The sequence below is a fragment of the Heloderma suspectum genome, chromosome 2 (assembly GCF_057233095.1).
Source record: "Heloderma suspectum isolate Gila_16-S chromosome 2, 16-S_ref, whole genome shotgun sequence".
NCBI lineage: Eukaryota > Metazoa > Chordata > Lepidosauria > Squamata > Helodermatidae > Heloderma > Heloderma suspectum.
This window is the reverse complement of record NC_139459.1, coordinates 377814329-377834185: the sequence shown is the minus strand read 5'-3', so window position 1 is coordinate 377834185 and position 19857 is coordinate 377814329. Positions and strand designations below refer to the sequence as shown.

The window sequence follows — 19857 nt, the reverse complement described above, 5'->3', positions numbered from 1 at the left end:
GGCGAGGGGCCGCTCCACGTCCAGCGCCCGGCCCGCGGGGCGGCGTTACGCCAGAGGTGGAACAGCAGCGAGAGGCACTTCCGTCACGCCCCTGGGCAAATCTGCCATTGCCTGGTAGATGCTGCAGACGTGCTTGGTCTGCAGAAGCCGCCAACAACGGAATAATCAGTCGGCGGAATTTTGTTATTTTTCACTTTAGCGGTGCCAAGTCGACCTAGCCATGGATGGTGATGGTGATTCTAAGCTGCAGAAGCCGTGTGAAGAAATGGCGCCTGTTTTAAGGCCAAAACATGTCGAATTGTTTCAAAACATGAATTCAAAACATGTTGAATTGTTTCCCAGCAGCCTGGGTTCCACTCCACGCCCTATTTTGCCCCAGTAAATAACTGTAATACCTCCGAGTTCCCTTACCAGGATGAAGAAGAGCTCAGGACACAAATAAATACAACAATATTTACTTAACTACGGGGTTCTCGGTGAGTAGCAATATTAACCAAATAACAAACAGAACTATACAAACAAAATGCAAAGGATTCTAACTTTAAACCAGAGTAAATCACACCGGAAGAAACCAATCTAGAGTATGCCCCACTACATGCGTTGTGCCGATGACATGTTGGGACAGTCCCATGGTCATCGTGGAGACCATGAACTCCTGAGCTGCCCTGAATAAGGTGCCCTCAGCATGAATGTTGTCATCCCCCATAACCAACAGTCTGGGGGACCTCAACAGCCCACCCAATTTTCCATCAGCCCCAGCCAGCATAGTCAATGGTCAAGAATTCTGAGAGCTGTAGTCCAAAACTTCTGGAGGGCACCAGGTTGGGGCAGGCTGGGCTAAGGAGTTATGTGGGACACATGAAAGTGCTGTTATCCAGGGACAGCCCATTGGTCCATCCAGCCCACTGCTATTTTTGCTGCCAGCGGCTCTCCAAATTTGGGGCAGGGGCCTTTCCTGGTTCTGAAGTAATTGAACTGGATGTACTGGGGCTTGAACCTAAGACCTTCTGCACACAAAGCATGTGTTTTGCCACTGAACGGTGCTCCTTTCCCCATTACAGGACTCTTTCTGGACCTAAAGGAAGCTGTGGGCTGGATTGTGCTCATGGGACATATTTATTCATTTTTATTTATATCTCACATCTTTTTGTAAAGAAAAAGAAATTAAATGAATTCATCCAAAGGAAACTCTCCCATGATTGAATTCAGACAAAACACAAATGTTTTACCATGCATCTAAACCAGGGGTGGGCAACTTGTGGCCCTCCAGATGTTTTGGCCTACAATTCCCATCAGCCAGCCAATGGTGAGGGATCATGGAAGTTGTAGGCCAAAACATCTGGACAGCCACACTGCCCTGCTCTGCCCTAGGGAATAAAGTGCCACAGTTGTAGGGCAAACGGGGTGGGTGCCTCCCTGCAGACCCCCACAGCAAGGTCTTTGAGGAAGGCGGGCTCCATCAGGAGGGCCCTCTCAATGGCTTGCAGAGATTATGACAAGACATGGCGGGAAAGGGAGTTTTCTCTACTAGAGCAGTACGCAAATGACCTCTTCAAGTTCTCCATTCTATTTCTGCGCAGAGACACTGGGAGGAGAATTTCTCCTGATTTCTCCAGTAGGAGGGGAAATTCGCCAACAATTTCTCACAGGTAGGGCTCACCGCTGGCAAGGGTCGCAGCACAGCTTCTTTCTTTTTTTCCTAAGGGGCTTTGTTTTCTTGCACGGCCACCACAAGCAGCAACAGCAGCAAGTGTGTTGGCAGCCTGGCCCCCATTTTGCGTTCTTCACAATACCCCATACCGAGCATCGTTCCGGGGCATGTGGGGAGGGAGGGAAGGCAAAACCCACCAAAATACAGAGAAGAAAATTTGGGGAAATTCTGCAAAGTGGCCCTTTATTTCTGGGGGGTAAGAAAAAGAAAAATCTCAGGACTTTTCTGAGAAAAATGTCCTCTGAGAAACGTTGTCTCGGCTGTGGTTGTTGTTCTTTAGGTTTCAGCGCTTTCCCCAGGACTTCCCCAATGCTAAATTTCTGAGGGGTGATTGGGGATGCATCTTCTCTCTAATGCAGGTGCAGAGAGGTGATTCTACAGCGAAAGACAGGACACTCTGCACACTGCTCAGTCACCTCCTAAGTAAAGGAAGCACGAGGACCTGAACGCGACCCATGAGAATTTCTCCGAAGTTTCTTTTCTATCAAATTGAATGCGAATGGTTGGAAATAATGTGGGAGAAATTTTCGCAACTGCACTGGTCTCTGCGCTGTGGGGCTTAAACCGTTGGAGGCCCTGCCAACTGTTCCTGTTACACATGCGGCAGATAGTCAGGCTTTCTTCACACGGAGCTTTTATCCTGCGATTGAGATGGCTCCCTCACGGAGGTTTGCGGGCTCTTTACATGATGCAGTGATCATTCAAGGCATCTCCTGCACTAAATGCCCTTTGTTCCGTTTTTAAATAGATTGCAGATAATGAGCTATCAAACTCCCCGTTGTGCTCCGTTTCAGTTTCCTCCATGAAAAGAGTAAAAGCAGCAAGAAGAAGAGTGAGTCAGTGAAAAATAATGGAAGACTCAGATACAGGGAGAAGGAGGGGGAAAGGGGAGGGGGGAAGGAAGCACGTGAAAACAGGAGTCGTCGTGATCCTGCGTTTAAAACGGAAGCAGAAAGCCCCGTTTTAAATGCAGGATTTTAGGCTGGTGTAGAGATGCCCTCAGTCATCTCTAGCATTTGAGTATCCAGCCCAAAACATTTAATAATCCTCAAAGCGCATGACGCCATGTTTCTGCAATTGCACGAGCCAAACACCTGCTTGGTGCAGCCGCTTCCTGGAGAGCGCTGCCATTTTGTGTCTATCTCTGCTGCACAGCCGGCCTGCACAAAATGGCTTCCGTTCGTTCTGGCAGCAGCGTGGAACTGCTCTCCCCTCCCCGCTTCAGAGCTGAGCTTTGTTTCGGGTGAGGCCAGGCAGCAAAGGCAGAAACCGAAAGCCACAGTGGTGCATCAGTAATGCAGCTTGGCAGGGAACCAGTACACAGAATCCTCTCCGTGGGACGGCGTTTTGTCTTCCCTCTTTGCGGGACCAAGTGGGGAAGCTACAACAGGCAAAGTGGACATCTTAACATCTAATCCTGTGCCGGAATAAGAAATAGTAGGCTCAGCCTGTGCAAACACACACTCCATCCAAGCCTTGGCACCTCCCAAACATGCAGAGAGATGTTATAATTTCCCCATGGGACAAAGTCCCGTTGGCTGCAAAGCCCTCTCTCAAATGCAGCCAAGACTCCTGGGTTCTCTTGGATGAAGTCTCAACAGGAGCCAGGACTCCTGGGTTCTATTCTTGGCTCTCCTGCTGTCTCTGGAAGGCAAAACCCCTTCCTCTCTAGCTGACCCAGCAGGTTTCTCCACCTCTCAATGAGACTAGACCCTCTTTTGTCACCATTTGTACCGGTTCAAACAACACCTTAAGTCTTGTAGCACCTTTAAGCTGGACACATTTATTATGCCATAAGTTCTCATGTTATGGTTGTTCCTAAGCTTAGGATTTCCTCTTCTGCAACCTGAGGGATGTCTAGACTGAGATTCCTCCCATCCTACTGCCAGGTCTCAGGGCAGGTGACAAGATATCCTTATCTCATTCCAGTCTCACAGCCACCCTATGAGGTAGGCTAGACTGAGAGATATTGACTGGCCAAAGGCCGACGTGTGAGCCACTAGGCTCAGTGGGGATTTGCCCCCAAATCTCTCGCACCCAGGCCCCAAACGTTATCCCCTGCACCACTCCTGTGCCTTGGAGTTCCCTGGAGAACTGGATCTAGCTGTCGGATTCTCACTCCCCTGTTGGATTGTTTCCCGGTGGCCTTTGCTCCATGCCCAATTCCACCTCCCCACAAACACATACACAATCCATGAGTCATGCTGGGAAGTCCCTGGGTAGTTCCCACAATAGAGCCAGCATTGCTCTGGCTCTTTGAGGAAAATGAAACAAACCTCTATTTTGTTACCATATTTGCATATAAGAAAAATGGCCATGGGGGTCAATGAACACTCTTCAGTTAGTTATAGTGATTTCCATATATATATGGTTTTAAAATGCTCATACAACAAAAAATGTAACTGTCACTGTGTCCCCCACTCCTTTTGTGATACTCCACTGCCCCCTGCTGGCTGCTTCCAGCAGATACAGAAATCAGGTGGTTTCCGAGAAATCGTAACAGGGAGAGTTTGAGCGAGTCACAAGAAATGAGAGAGTGCAAACAAACAGACCACAATCTCTCTCCAGGGCTCCTCATTTATGAGACGCTTATGGAAATATAATTTTAAAAGAGGCAAAATGCTATTAAATATTCAATATATTGTGAGATTGGGGGGTGGAGAAGAGAGGGATAATGGGCCAGGTACCACCAGGCACATCCTTTTGTTAGGTAGACACAGGTGCGGTGTTGCCATGGGAACTGCCATTTCCCCGCAAATCTCTGGAAATACCTGCACAGGGGCATGCCATCTTCCTTGCACTTCCAGATTAGGATGTTATAATCTAGCTGTGTGTGTGACAGGACACGAAAGGCAACTGCAGTTTTGAGGGAGACAGAGGCCTGGTTCGCACATAACGACAAGCCACCGTGGGTTAATTTCCCTCTGGGGCTTGTTGTCAATGTGGCGGCCACCATTTTTAAAATGCAGGCTGTGGGGGGAGTCTGCCATGGCTTGTCGTTATGTGCGAACTCAGCCAGGGTGGGTTGCTGGGGTGGTTAACAAACCACCCGGACCCCCGTGATGCTTCTGAGAAAGCCTCTTGTTTTCTCTCTCCTTCTTCCCTGGATGGCAAAGCGTCTCCCAGAATCCTCCACTCCAGCAAAGGAGCCAAGCTAGGTACTCAGGAAGCTGCCTTATACCGAGTCAGACGACTGGTCCATCTAGCAAGCTTGATTGGCAGGGGCGCTACAGAGTTTCCGACGAGGATCTTTCTCAATCCCGCCTGGAGAAGATGCCAAAGGTCTTTTGCGTGCAAAGCAGGCACTCTGTCACTGAGCCACAGCCCTTCCCTGTCCCTCCCCCCCCCCCCGCCGTCTCTCACCAGCAGGCTCCTCCCAGGCCAACTCCAGAGGCTTCAGCAGGCCGCCATGCTCCACGTGGCATCGGTACCAATCCCTCTCCTTGGGGTCAATCCTGATGTTGACCCAGGTGTTGTAGGTGCCGTCCATGTTGGGGGCAACCAATCCACGGGATGCAACCTGCGTTTGGACCTCCCCATCCTTCCTCCATCCAGCATCAACCTCCCTGGGGTAGAAGCCATCAGCCCAGCAGACGATTGTCTCCATGCTGTCGTTATCCGCCCTGAATGTCACAGTCACCGTTGGGGGCTCTGCAGAAAGGGCCACATCCGTGTTAACACAGAGCCTCTCCAGGGCCTGGCAGGACGGATGCCTCACTTTCAGACCAAGAAAACACCCCACGTGCCCCAGGGATTCAGCATTCCACGCCTGCAGGATCCCCGAGGGATTAAACAAAGCTCCAAGCAAAGGGATCTCTCTGGCCTCCCTCGGTACCCCGATAAGCCCCAAAAGTACCCAACAAGGACAACTCGTGATGCTGAGACTTGCCCATCGAGCTCCTCCTGGGCTCAGGCACAATGTCACCAGGTCTCCATGGCTGACTTGGTCCAGAGCCCTTGGAATTTATGCTCGTAAACTGAGTGTAACTCAGGCCAGTCTCGGCTGTTCCCTTCCAGGAGGGGAGGCTGGACTTGCTGCTCCCCTCGCTCCTGGACCTATTGCCCCTCAGTTCCTTAATTCACCCACTTTGCATGTATGATTACGGCAGGACGGTTGAACCTTAGGCCTAAGGGCTGGATCCAGCACTCTGGGGGTCCCCAGATGGCCCAGCCTCCTTCCCCTGGCCCCTCCCCATTGCTCAACCACTGACCATGTGGTGGTTTCCCAGCTGTTTTGCCATTTTATCCCCATTCTAAAAGATTGAAATGTCTCTCCTAAGGCTTAGTTTCTTGGAGTAAGAGCACCAAGCTACAATATGCTGGTTTGTTTGGTATTTTGGTCCGTATGCCCCCCCCCCACTGGAATGCAACCCCTCCAAGCTGCTACAAAAATGAATTCCATCCTCAGGCGGAGAGTTCCAACATCCCTGTAGTATGGAATTTCATCATCCTCATATGTGAGCAAAGCAGAGTCCAGGAAGAGACGGGGCTCCTCAAAATGACTCCCTTGCCACAAAACACTCTCCCTTTCTTCTCCACTGCAGATCTACCTGGAGCGGAGTCAGCGAAAAGGTTACCTACAGACCCAGCCAATGTTTCAAGAGGAGAGAAAGCCAGAGGAAAAGCGATGGGGACAGTGTTTTTGTTCTTTTCCATCACATTAATTTTTTAAAAAAGGAAAAGTGCTACTCTCGATGGGACAATCTGCACTTGCTCAGAGGCACCCTGTTCTGACAATGAGTTTTTAAAGCTGCTTTCAGCCAAACCAAAGTGGCACTCAGTGCATGCTCCGACACATTTAGCCCCCAAAACATGCATTTCAGGAAACAAAATGTGGTAATTCCTGGCAACCTCAAGAATTTCAGCAAACTGTGCAGATGAGGGAAGCCTGGATACTCTCCCCTCCACCATGGAAGTCTAGAGCCCCCAATTCTGCCTCCACACTCTCTGCGATCCTTTCCCCTCCTATGTATTGTGACAAACGTGTTCTCGCCCAGGGGCAGTATGGAGGAGCATGTCACGGGTTGTGGGAACTGGGGAGCCCATGGCATTCAGAGATGCTAACCGGGGGGATGGTTTTCTTGCTTGGATACCCTCCCCCACAGCCCGTTAGCATCTGTGAATGCCGTGGGCTCCCCAGTCCCTGTCCAGTCACACGCCCCATGACTTGCTCATCTGTTGGGAAGAGGGGAAAGAATTGCAAGTGGGGCGGCAAAGGGGAGATATCCAAGAAATGTCCCTCCCCTATCCCCACCTGTCAAGGGATTCTTCCCTTGACTGAGGGTCACCTGGTGCTACCAGTCAAAGGACGTTGTGCAGCTATTCTAGGGTCCCCAACCTGTTTGGGCTGGTGGGCGTATCTGGAATGTTGAGAGTGTTGTGGGCACTCTCACAAAATGGCTGCTATGGGGGCTTGCCCATTCATAAAATGGCTGCCATGGTGGGCACAGCCAGGCACAAAACAATCATTTCCCAGAAAGCAAATGGTGGTGCATGTCTGTGTGTGCCCTGTCTGTTTATATGTAAATAGTTTTTAGAATGTAGTTTTAGGGCTGGAATCTTATGGAAATGTCACTTGCCCAAGAACCTACGTACAAGTCAGAGACTGAGTCTGAGCTCCAAAACACAAAACGACTCTGTGGAACCCAAATAAAGAGGACCCTGGAAGGCAGCTCTTTCCTTTGCACCATGCCAGCATCCCAGTTAAAAAATACATTATTTTTAAATCAAGAAATAAAATAAAAATCAGGAGGGACAGGGAGCCTAGTGGCACCAAGAAAACCTTGTTGTGGCGAAGGGGCTTGCGTAACTCAGTGAAGCCATAAGCTATGCCGTGCAGGGCCACCCAAGACAGACAGGTCATGGTAGAGAGTTCTGACAAAATGTGGTCCACTAGAGAAGGAAATGGCAACCCACTCCAGTATTCTTGCCAAGAAAACCCCATGGAATGTATCACAAGGCTAAAAGATATGACGCCGGAAGATGAGCCCCTCAGGTCGGAAGGTGTCCAATATGCTACTGGGGAAGAGCAGAGGGTATTTCCAAGTAGCGCCAGAAAGAGTGAAGCGGCTGGGCCAAAGCCGAAGGGACACTCAGCTGTGGATGTGTCTGGTGGTGAAAAGAAAATCCGATGCTGTAAAGAACAATATTGTTTAGGAACCTGGAATGTCAGATCAATGAATCAAGGTAAGCTGGAGGCGGTCAAACATGAGATGGCAAGACTGAACACTGACATCTTGGGAATCAGCGAACTAAAATGGACAGGCATGGGCGAATTTAATTCAGGTGACCATCATATCTACTACTGTGGGCAAGAATCCCTTAGAAGAAATGAAGTAGCACTCATAGTCAACAAAAGGGTGGGAAAAGCAGTACTGGGGTACAATCTCAAAAACGATAGAATGATTTCAGTACGAATCCAAGGCAAACCTTTCAACATCACAGTAATTCAAGTCTATGCCCCAACCACTGATGCCGAAGAAGCTGAAGTTGATCGGTTCTATGAAGACCTATAACACCTTCTAGAACTAACACCAAAAAAAGATGTCCTCTTCATCATAGGGGATTGGAATGCTAAAGTAGGAAGTCAAGAAATCACCAGGATAACAGGCAGGCATGGCCTTGGTGTACAAAATGAAGCAGGACAAAAGCTAATAGGGTTCTGCCAAGAGAACACGCTGATCATAACAAACACTCTTTTCCAACAGCACAAGAGACGACTCTACACATGGACATCACCAGATGGTCAATATCGAAATCAGATTGATTATGTCCTTTGCAGCCAAAGATGGAGAAGTTCCATACAGTCAGTCAAAACAAGACCTGGAGCTGACTGTGGCTCAGATCATGAGCTTCTTGTTGCAAAATTTCAGCTGAAATTGAAGAACGTAGGGAAAACCACTAAACCATTCAGGTATCACCTAAATCATATCCCTTATGAATATACAGTGGAGGTGAGGAAGAGATTTAAGGGATTAGACCTGATAGACAGAGTGCCTGAAGAACTATGGATGGAGGTCTGTAACACTGTTCAGGAGGAAGCAACTCAAACCATCCCAAAGAAAAAGAAATGCAAGAAGCCAAGTGGCTGTCTGATGAGGCTTTACAAGTAGCTGAGGAAAGAAGGGAAGCGAAAAGCAAGGGAGAAAGGGGAAGATATATCCAACTGAATGCAGAGTTCCAGAGAATAGCAAGGAGAGACAAGAAGACCTTCTTAAATGAACAATGCAAAGAAATTGAGGAGAACAACAGAATGGGAAAGACTAGAGATCTCTTCAAGAAAATCGGAGATCTCAAGGGAACATTTTGTGCAAAGACGGGCATGATAAAGGACAAAGAAGGCAGGGACCTAACAGAAGCAGATGAGATTAAGAAGAGGTGGCAAGAATACACAGAAGAACTATACAGGAAAGATCTGAATGTCCCTGATAGCCATGATAGTGCGGTTACTGAACTTGAGCCAGACATCCTCGAGAGTGAAGTCAAGTGGGCCTTAGGAAGCATTAGTAACAACAAAGCTAGCGGAGATGACAGTATTCCAGCTGAGCTATTTAAAATCCTAAAAGATGATGCTGTTAAAGTGCTGCACTCAATTTGCCAACAAATTTGGAACACTCAGCAGTGGCCACAAGACTGGAAAAGGTCAGTTTACATTCCAATTCCAAAGAAGGGCAACGCCAAAGAGTGTTCAAACTACCGCACAATTGCGCTCATTTCACATGCCAGCAAGGTGATGCTCAAAATCCTACAAGCTAGGCTTCAGCAGTATGCGAACCGAGAACTACCGGAAGTACAAGCTGGGTTTAGAAGAGGCAGAGGAACTAGAGATCAAATCGCCAACATTCGCTGGATCATGGAGAAAGCAAGAGAATTCCAAAAAAAGTCTCTTTCTGCTTCATTGACTATGCTAAAGCCTTTGATTGTGTGGATCACAACAAACTGTGGCAAATTCTTAAAGAGATGGGAGTACCAGACCACCTTACCTGTCTCCTGAGAAACCTGTACGAGGGTCAAGAAGCAGCAGTAAGAATCAAACATGGAACAACCGAGTGGTTCAAAATTGGGAAAGGAGTATGACAAGGCTGCATATTGTCACCCTGCTTATTTAACTTATATGCAGAGTACATCATGAGAAACGCCGGGTTGGATGAATCACAGGTCGGAATTAAGATTGCTGGGAGAATTATCAATAACCTCTGATATGCAGATGATACCACCCTAATGGCAGAAAGCGAAGAGGATCTAAAGAGCCTCTTGTTGAGGGTGAAAGAGGAGACTGCAAAAGCTGGTTTGAAACTCAACATTAAAAAAACGAAGATCATGGCATCTGGCCCCATCACTTCCTGGCGTATAGAAGGGGAAGAAATGGAAGCTGTGACAGATTTTATTTTCTTGGGCTCCAAGATCACCGCAGATGGTGACTGTAGCCATGAAATTAAAAGACGCTTGCTCCTTGGGAGGAAAGCTACGGCAAACCTAGACAGCATAGTAAGAAGCAGAGACATCACCTTGCCGACAAAGGTCCGTCTAATCAAAGCTATGGTTTTCCCAGTAGTAATGTATGGCTGTGACAGCTGGACTATAAGGAAGGCTGAGCGCCGAAGAATGAATGCTTTTGAACTGTGGTGCTGGAGAAGACTCTTACGAGTCCCCTGGACTGCAAGGAGGTCAAATCAATCCATCCTAAAGGAAATCAACCCTGAGTGCTCATTGGAAGGACAGATACTGAAGCTGAAGCTGAAATATTTTGGCCACCTAATGCAAAGAGAAAACTCTCTGGAAAAGACCCTGATGCTGGGAAAGACTGAAGGCAAAAGGAGAAGGGGACGGCAGAGGATGAGATGGCTAGATAGCATCACCGATGCAATGAATATGAACTTGAGCACGCTCCGGGAGAGAGCGCAGGACAGGAAGGCCTGACGTGCTATGATCCATGGGGTCACGAAGAGTCGGACACGACTGAACAGCAACAACACATCAGGACCCACAGGTGCCATGTTGGAAGCCACAGAGCTCCTCTGTCCTTCTTCCTTAACACATTTTTTTTCAGTAAGAAAAGAAGAGGGAGGATGCCATAGGAATATAAGGGAGGGCCACAAACAGAAGATGTCATTGTCTGGACATTCCCTAAAATCCCGTGAATGAGGCAGGGTAATGCACCATAAAAGCTTCTTCGGGAAGCATATAACGTTTGTGAGAGTCCCTGTAAGGCTGGGGTGGGAGGTTTCTCCCTACAGGCCTCATCACGATTTGCTGACACAGTGGCAGCAAATAATCCAAATATTTGCAAACATTTCATGGCATCACAGCTTCCAGGCAGAAAGATGGCAGCCAGAGCTTGAATCCATGGCCTACAAGGCAGGAGGTACTCCCTAAACAGGGCTTCGTCGGTGTTTAAAAACAACAAAATCCGAGTCGTTTGCTTTGCACCCCCAAGCACACGCTGGATCCTACGGGGGGGGGGGGCTGCCCGTGTAGCCAGTGATGCAGCTGAGGGGGGTCTCTGGGTTTGTCCCACCTTCTTCCTTGGGTGAAAATTCCCCTCCCACAATCCTCCGCTCTGGGAAACGAGCCAAACCAGAAAATGTAGGAAGCTGCCTTGTGCCACGCCAGACCTTTGGGCTCAGCACTGCCTCCACCAGGGCGCTGAACCTCCCCGAGGGCAGAATTCCATTCCGGAGAAGCACTCGGGGGCTGCGTTCCAGAGGTGGGTGGGGCCGAAGGGAAAGGGGCGGGGCAAAATACCATCACGTTTCGCTCAAAGCTCCTCCTGCCAGTAACAAAGCCTTAGGAGAGGCATTTCAGCCTTTTAGGGTTGGGTTGGGGGGAAGAAGCACAAAAGTGAGGATGCCGCCCAACAACTGATGGCTGGGAGAAGGAGGGTGCGGCCTCCTGGGGATCCCCAGAGGGCTGGATTTGGCCCCTGGGTGGTTCTGCATTCCTGGCCTACACTGACTGGCACCAACTCCCCGGGATTTCAGCCAGGAGTCTTTTCCAGCCTTCCCAGAGATGCTGCCAAGGACTGAAGGTGGGATCTTCTCTCTGTAAAATATGAGTTCTGGAGCTCAGCAACAGCCCCTCCCCACCCTGCACAGCCTCACCAGGCTCCTTCCAGCCCAAATCCAGACATGTCCCAAGCCAGGTCCAGAGGCTCCTGCAGGCCGTCTGGCTGCATGTGGTACCGGTAGCAGTCCGTGTCCTTGGGGGTGATCCTGACGCTGATCCAGGCGTGGCAGGTCCCGTCTGCGTTGGGGGCAACAATCCCACGGAAGGTGTCCTGCACCTGGACCCCCCTGTCCCTGTCCCTGGCCATGTCCATCTCCTTGGGGTAGAAGCCGTCAGCCCGGCAGACAAGGGTCTCCATGCCATCGCAGTCCGCCTTGCACGTCACCTTCACCGCCAGGGGCTCTGAAAAAATGGCAGCAGTTAATAATACAGAGCCTCTCCCACAACTGGCGAGATGGATGCTCTACTTCGGGAACAGGGAAATGTCCCATGTGGCCATCTAGTCCTGCCCCAGAGATTCAGCATCCCACACCGGCAGGATCCCCTAAAACAGCCCCAAAGAAAGGGATCCCCCCAGCCTCCCCTGGCATCGTCTTAAGCTCGGAAAACACTCCACTCCGACAGCTCGCAGTTCTGAAGAGTTTCCCAGCGAGCAAAGATCCTCCTCCCACAGATGAGGGAGTCACGGGGTGTGTGGCTGGACAAGGCGGGTGGGCCGGGGAATCCTCTGGAAAGCGGGGAAGGGTCCTGTTCCCAGGGCAGTGCTGGTCCAGAGGAGACCTTGGCCTTCCAGGCAAGGGCAGGGGGCAGGAGAGAAGGGTTTCTTTGAAAGACACGATGCCTAGCAGGCGCAGCTCTCCATGGACAGGAGGGGATTCTTGCAAGCTGGGGAAGGACTCGCACACGCAGCCCCTCCCCACCTGCAGCCTGAACTGGCCCAGCCTAGCAGCACTTTGACCAGGTGCTTGCTTGGATCGTGTGTTTCTGCTTCCCCAACCTGGTACCCTCAGGAACGTTTGGACTGCATTTCCCATCATCCCTCACCATTGGCCAGGCTGGCTGTGGCTTACAGGAGCTGGGGTCCGAAACATCTGGAGGGCGCCATGTGAAGGCAGGCTGGTGGGCGGGTGGTTCATACCACTTCAGGGGTGGCCTGTACCGCTTTAGGGGCCAGCCAGGGATGGGGGGACGATCTTTTCGAAAGCTCCACCATAAAAAAAAATCCCCGCAAACAAAAAACATGGAGGCAAGGGAGGAAAGTCCAGCTGTCCCGTGATTGTCTCCACTGGGCTAGTTCTCCATTTCTGTTTCTATTTTTATTTTTTTAAGTGGACGAGGGTTTTTAAAATGCGGCCCCCTCCCCAGCTGTCGTTTGAAGTGGCTTCTACCAGCTTCGTGATGTGTAGATTGGCTGTTCAGCCTACAGTTACCTGGGGCGGGGGTGGGAGAGGGATGCAAGGATGACGGGCCCCCGCCCACACGCCCCTCCACCCCCTGCCCCCCTCACCTGTCCTCAGCAGTCTCCTTGCCGTAGTCCAGGTATTTCCGCAGCCACTTGATGCACTGCTCCTCCAGGTGGGCCTTGTAACCCTGGGCCGAGCCACGTTCCGCCTCCCACTTCCTCTTGGTCACCTGGGTCTGCACATCGGCTGCTGTCCAGGCGAGGGTCTCCTTGCCCAGGCTGATGAAGTCCCTCCCGTCGTAGCAAACTGCACGTACCCTCCTGTGCTCCCGTCTCCCCTCAGCTCACAGCCGCACATCCACTTCAGGCTGTGAACCCCTGAAACAGAGGACCACGAGGTCCGGGAGAGGGGAGCCCCAGAGCTTCCCAGTGCCCCCCTGCCCCATGTCTCAAGCCCACGAAAGTGATTCTGACAGGAATTATTACCTCAGACATGCAGATCATTACTGAAAAGTTGAACAGGTATTTTGTTTATCATATTAACTGATGATCCCTAAACATCGTGACTACCACTAAGATCCAGGGCCAGCCCTACCATTATGCCAGCTGATGCACCCACATCAGGCAGCGGAGCAGGAAGAGTGGTGAATTGCGCCGCTCTCCCCACTGCCACCAGGAGGGCCCACGGCTGCCTCCCCACCACCTCCGGCGGGTGCTCTGGAGAGCCCTGCCAGCCCCTCTCCGTTGTGGCCTTTGTCGCAGCACGGGAGCAACAGGCAGGGCTCTCTAGAGCAGCCTGCTGGGTGCTGCTTCTTGTTACCATTTGCCACCCCCTTCCTCCATCGAGGTTCCTTCAGGCCCCAGATGAAGGAGGCAACCCAAGGAGTCTTTCCCCTTCCATTTCCCCACTGCTGCCAGAAGGAAGAGGGCTGTCATTTTTCACCTCTGAGAAAGAGCTTCTGCCTTCCTCACCCCCACCCCCAGCCTCGCTCCCTGGAAGGAGAACACAGAGGGACGTTCTGCAAAAGAGGTTCCACGTTGGTCAGGAGGAGAAGGGCAGAGCGGCCCAAGGGGGGTTTGCTCCATTTCAAAATGGAGTCCCTACTGTGCTCAGAATTCAGGCTGCCCTCACCTAAGATGGCTCCCTGGGGTTCCTAGCACTCCCTAGCCACACACACACACACCTCACACATCACCACCACCACCACCAGGTGCCTTCTCCAAATTTTCCTAAGGCGTAAAACAGATGCCCCCCCCCACCACACACACCCTGCAGTACTTTGCATATTTACTTGGGTGTAAGCCCCATTGAACTCGGCTGTACATGAACTCAGCTGGGAGAGCCAGCGTGGTGTAGTGGCAAGAGTGTTGGACGGAGAGCCAGGTTCTACTCCCCACTCGGCCATAGAAGCTCACTGGGTAACTTTGGGCCAGTCACAGACTCTCAGCCCAGCCTACCTCACAGGGTTGTTGTTGTGAGGATAAAATGGAGAGGAGGAGGATAATGAAAGCCGCCTTGGGTTCCTTGCAAGAGGAAAAAAGGCAGGATATAAATGAAATAAATAAATACATGTAGAGTATTTGGCAGTCAAGTGGGTTAAAAATCTGTTCCTGCTCTGTTTATTGCCTGCAGCAAGAGCAGTCCACCAAAATGAAGAAGGGGAAAGAGAGGCTTTGCCTTCAGACGCTTGGATTCTGGAATCTCTTTCCAAGGGATAGAAGTCTTTTCAGTCTGACATTCCTCCCTGACACATGCACCCTGCCTTTATGACAGACTCGGAGGAAATAATCCAATCCCTTCACCCTCCTGTGAGGTATTTGTGTAGCCCTTTTCCAGGAGCAGTCCTCTGCGTTGCCTTTCTTAGCATCCTGCGGCAATGAGTCCCCCTGGTTCACGAAACACTACGTGAAGAAAATAAATAAAATAAATGCCACAGTAAAATAAATGCCACCAAAACAAAAAACAACAAACACAGAATAAATGAAACAGAATAACTGCAGTAAACTTTGTTTTGATTTCTTTTTCTGCTCACTGTGACAGATGGGGCTGTGCCAAGGACAAATGGAGGGGGGCATGGTGAACACTGGGATAGTTATCTCCTCCTTGGCCTCAATTTTGAACCTTTTTGCTCATTTTAAAATTTAATTATATATATTTTTAATGGCCAGCCACCCCCTCTCCTTGTGGGACGGGGGCTGCCATTTGTGGTCGAGGGGGTGGGGGGGCTCTCGTTGCATCTCCAGCTCACCCAGTCCGACCCTGCTCTGGACCTTTCCTCCGGAATGAAAGGGAGGTGTCCCGGCTCCACTGCAATTCCCTCCCCTCCTTCAGTTATGGTCAAATTGATCATAGAAAGGAGAGGGACAGAGCTTCTGTCCTGGGGGAATCCCCCCTCCCTCCCACCAGTCACCTCTGCCCACTTCCTACTCCTGGGAGGGACAAAGAAGGTGGGGAATCGTCGCCCCTCTTATCCTCCACTCACCTGTGCTCTGGTTGCATCGATTCCTTGCAGTTACCAGGTTCACTCTGACCATCTGCTCCGCGCTCCGTGCTATCTGGGTGTTCCTGTCCCAGTACTGGGGATCCTCCTTCCCTGCCTTCTCCATCCAGGGGACTGGAGGCTGGGCCTTCTTGGTGTCGCTGTCGTACTGGACGAAGAGCTGGTTGTCCACGTAGCCCACAGCCATGAACTGGGGCAGCCCCTGGCCGGGCTCCGACACCCCCGTGTAGAAATAGTGCAAGGAGTGCGGGGAGCCTGGAAGGAAACACACAGAGGGGCAGAGTTAGGGGTCCCGCAGCTGGGGCATTCCCCCAATCCTGTTGTCAGCCCCCAGTCAGGAGGCCCAGGGTGTGTATAAGCGAGGGAAAGAGAATTTAGAGTCCCCCCTCTACACCTGGAAGAGCAGAAGAGCTGGGGGAGGCAGAGCAGGAGGGGGAAGGGTTAGAAAGCCAAAGAGGAAGTAGAATTAGAGGATGGGGTAAGAGAGAACGTTTGGAAGGAATTATAGGGAAGGGGAACAGGGAGTCAGCAAGCGGAATAAGGGAGCGCGGGGTGCAAAGATGTGCCACTCCCAGGGACAACAGGAAAGAAGGAGGAAGGCCTGGGGTGTGCTGTGAAGGGACCCCCGCATTAGACTCAGGAGGACGGGCACCCTGGCTGGACCCCCATCACAGCTGTTTCCCATTCCCCTTTGAGGATCTGCCCCATATGGGGCTGCGTACTGTCAAATCTCTGCCCCAAGGGGATTTCAGTCCCAATGGGGAGAAAGGGCAGAAGTTGGATATACATGGATCCTCCTAGTTTTTAATGTTGAGACGCCACAAATCCACCCTCAGTTCACATCTCGCATCCATTTCCATGGATTACACCATTCAAGTCACAGATCTGAAGATTTGTGGCATCACTGTGGCACAAAAAGAGGGCGGGAACCCTCATGGTTTTCATATGGAAACACCCAAATTCCGCCATCGATTCACGGCTCGCATCCGTTTCCATGGACTATACCATAATACGAATGAATCCAACACTCCTTGTACCACCGTGATGCAAACGAGTCGATCAGAGATCATCGTGGATTTCAGACGAAGACGCCTGAAATCCACCATCAAATCATTGTTCATATCCGGCTCCGTGCTATTTAGTGCTGAAGTGTGCTAGCTGCAGTAGGCAGTAAGCGTACGTACACCAGTTGCTGGGGAACGTGGGCAAGAGGGTGCTGTTGCACTCGTGCCCTGCTCGTGGGCTCCCAGTCGATAGATGGTTGGCCACTGTGTGAACAGAATGCTCATTAGATGGACCCTCAGTCTGACCCAGCAGGGCTCTTCTTATGTTCTTAAGTACTCGCAGCCATTACGTCACTGCCGCCAGACATGTCCCGCCCACCCCGAGTAGTTTGGAGAGCTTGGCTTTTTGCACAGGATCAGTGCAAACGTGGAACTAGCAGATCCTCCAATGAAGCTGAGCAGGAGGCCAAGGTGGCATACATGATCCTCCTCCTCTCCATTTTATCCTCACAACAACCCTGTTTGGTAGGTTAGGCTGAGAGTCAATGACTGGCCCAATGTCACCCAGTGAGCTTCATGGTTGAATGGGGACTTCAGCCCAGGTCTCCCCAGTCCCACTCCCACACTCTAACCACTATGCCTCACTGGCTCTTCTATATCAGCCGTATACAAGGTAGTTATACATTCAGGTGAAATCCTGAAATTGCCATTTTAGGTCTGATGGGAAGAGACCTGCCAGTATCTCACATGTGGTTGGTGGCAAGGTACAAGGGGGTTGTTGCAGCACCCAGGATGTGGGCATCCCCCCTTCCTGTCACTTCCTCCCCCATCAAGAAGTCTCTTCACACCTTTTCACTTGGATGGGCCCTCTTTGATTCTTGTCTCCGCTTTGCCTGTCTCTCTGTAATCGTGTGATTTCCTGTTTTCCTGCCCCAAGTTCGGCTTCACAGGTTAATCCCACAGACTTCAAACCTATTCCTCCTTCAGTTTACATTGGCATATATGTTCTCATCACTCTTTCCATGGAAAGACCAGTTGGTAGACGTCAAACATGTCCTGTGCCACCCATCTTGTATTGTTGTATCACCTCATGTATGTGTTGCATGTTCATCCCTTCCCTATTGTATCGTCAATGGTGCAGTGGAGCCATAGGTCGCAGGGACGCTGACGTAGGGATGGCACAGAATTCCGCCACGGATCACGGATCCCGAACTCCGTGGCGGAATAGCCTGCCCCCCCCGCCCCCCCACGGATCCCCCCAGGGATGAGACTCACCGGGGACGGATCTTCTGGGTGGTGGCGGCTGCTGCAGCAGCTGGTCTTCTGACCAGCCGCCGCTGCCGCCATTTCCACTCTAGTAAAAAAAAAAGAAAAAGAAAGACATGATAGGCTACGTAAAGATTTATGTAGCCTATCATGACTAGGCTTAAAAAAAACAAAAACGACGTGATAGGCTATGTAAATCTTTACGTAGCCTATCATGGCTGGGTGGGTTAAAAACACAAACAAACCGTGTACGCAAATGGCGGCGGCTACGGCCACTGCCATTTGCGTTCCTTATTTTTGCCCTCTTAATCTACGTAAATATTTACGTAGACTATGAGGGCGAAAATCAAGGGGAACGCAAAGGGGAACGCGGGTGCTATTTGCGTCCCTTTTTGATTCCCCATTTTAGCCTATGTAAATATTTACGTAGGCTAAAACGGGGAATCAAAAAGGGACGCAAATAGCGCCTGCTACGCTATTTGCGTTCCCCTTGATTTTTGCCGTCATAGTTTACATAAATATTGACGTAGATTAAGAGGGCAAAAATAAGGAATGCAAATGGCAGCGGCCGTAGCCGCCACCATTTGCGTACGCGGTTTTTTGTTTTTTTTACCCAGAGCCCTCCGTGGCCAGAAATCCGCGAGGATTCTGGGGGGAGGGACGGAACGCCTCCCCCCCACCATCAACATAATCCGCGAACAGGTAAGTGACTTTCGTACACCACTACGTTGATGTCATCTGCCACACCCCTCAAAATTCCCTCCTCCCTTTGAACTTAGCTGCCATCCTCCCAGTGGTTGGGACAAATGGATTTTCCCAGCAACAGTGGGCCAATTCACACCATCACCAAGGGTTAAACAAGCTACCATGGCATCTTTAATCCTTGGCACATGAGGGGCGTGATTTCCCTAAATACCCACCCAGGCACGGCTTGTTGTGTGGTCCGAACGCGGCGACATGGCTTGTCGAAGGGGGAAATAAACCTCAAATAACCCAACAACAAGCCATGGGTTAAGGGTTGCTTCCCCCCTCCAACAAGCCATGCCGCCTGGGTTCAGATAACACAGTAAGCCGTGCCAGCGAGGGCAATTGGGCAAACCGCGCCCTGCACATGCCGGCACACCCTAAGGATTAAACAAGCCACCGTGGCTTGGCCTCAAATGGGCAATTAAGACCATTTCGCTGTACAAAAGACCTGCTCCTGGTGAAGATGAAAGTGGTTTGTTGATATGGATCAACACAGTTGCCTGAATCTTGAGCGGGGGGGGTATGGGGTTTGTCGTGGCGAGAGCCTGCACTTCAAAATTTAGAGCTGCACTACTGTGTAACTGGTATGTTGACCAAACCCCTGTCACAAAGGGGAAGTGAGCCTTCAATCTAATCCCAGCCCCAATGCTTCCCAGGCCCAGCCTTTGAAGAGGGCGAAGTATAGAAGCCTCTGCAAATGCAAAATCAGGGAGTGAAACCAAACCAGAATCCCAAACCAGAACAAACCTTTATTTTCTTTCCTGAAACGTGTTAGAAAGTCTGGTGTGACTTACAGCAGAGTTGCCTTATGTAAAGAAAGCATAGTAGCGCAGCATTTCATATTGGAGGGAATAAAGGTAGGATGAAGCCAGTTTAGAACGTTCAGATCAACTTAGGGCACGATCTAATGCATGTTTAGACAGAAAAAAGTCCTACAGCTCCCAGCATGCTCCAGCCAGCATGGAAGGCTGGGGCATGCTGGGAATTGTAGGGCTTTTTTCTGTCTAAATATGCACAGGATTGCACCCTAACTTTATTCGTGTTTTTATTACTCGACCTTGGCAGAGCTGGGGGTGGCAACGGCCGACAGGAAGCTCTGGCGTGGGCTGGTCCATGAAGTCACGAAGAGTCGGGAGCGACTGACTGAATAAACAACAACATACACATAGCCTTCTTCGACAATCTAGCACTGTTCCACTACAAGCACTCCCTAAAGCTGGC

At 50.7% G+C, this 19857-nt stretch overlaps 1 long non-coding RNA gene and 1 pseudogene across 1 annotated transcript in view; one reads left to right on the top strand and one right to left on the bottom strand.

The window, feature by feature from the left end:
• Positions 1 to 19857, top strand: part of LOC146356295 (uncharacterized) — an 867031-nt gene that overhangs the window by 660059 nt on the left and 187115 nt on the right. The window lies entirely within an intron of this gene.
• LOC146356300 (H-2 class I histocompatibility antigen, Q10 alpha chain-like) lies at positions 12049 to 15725 on the bottom strand (annotated as a pseudogene).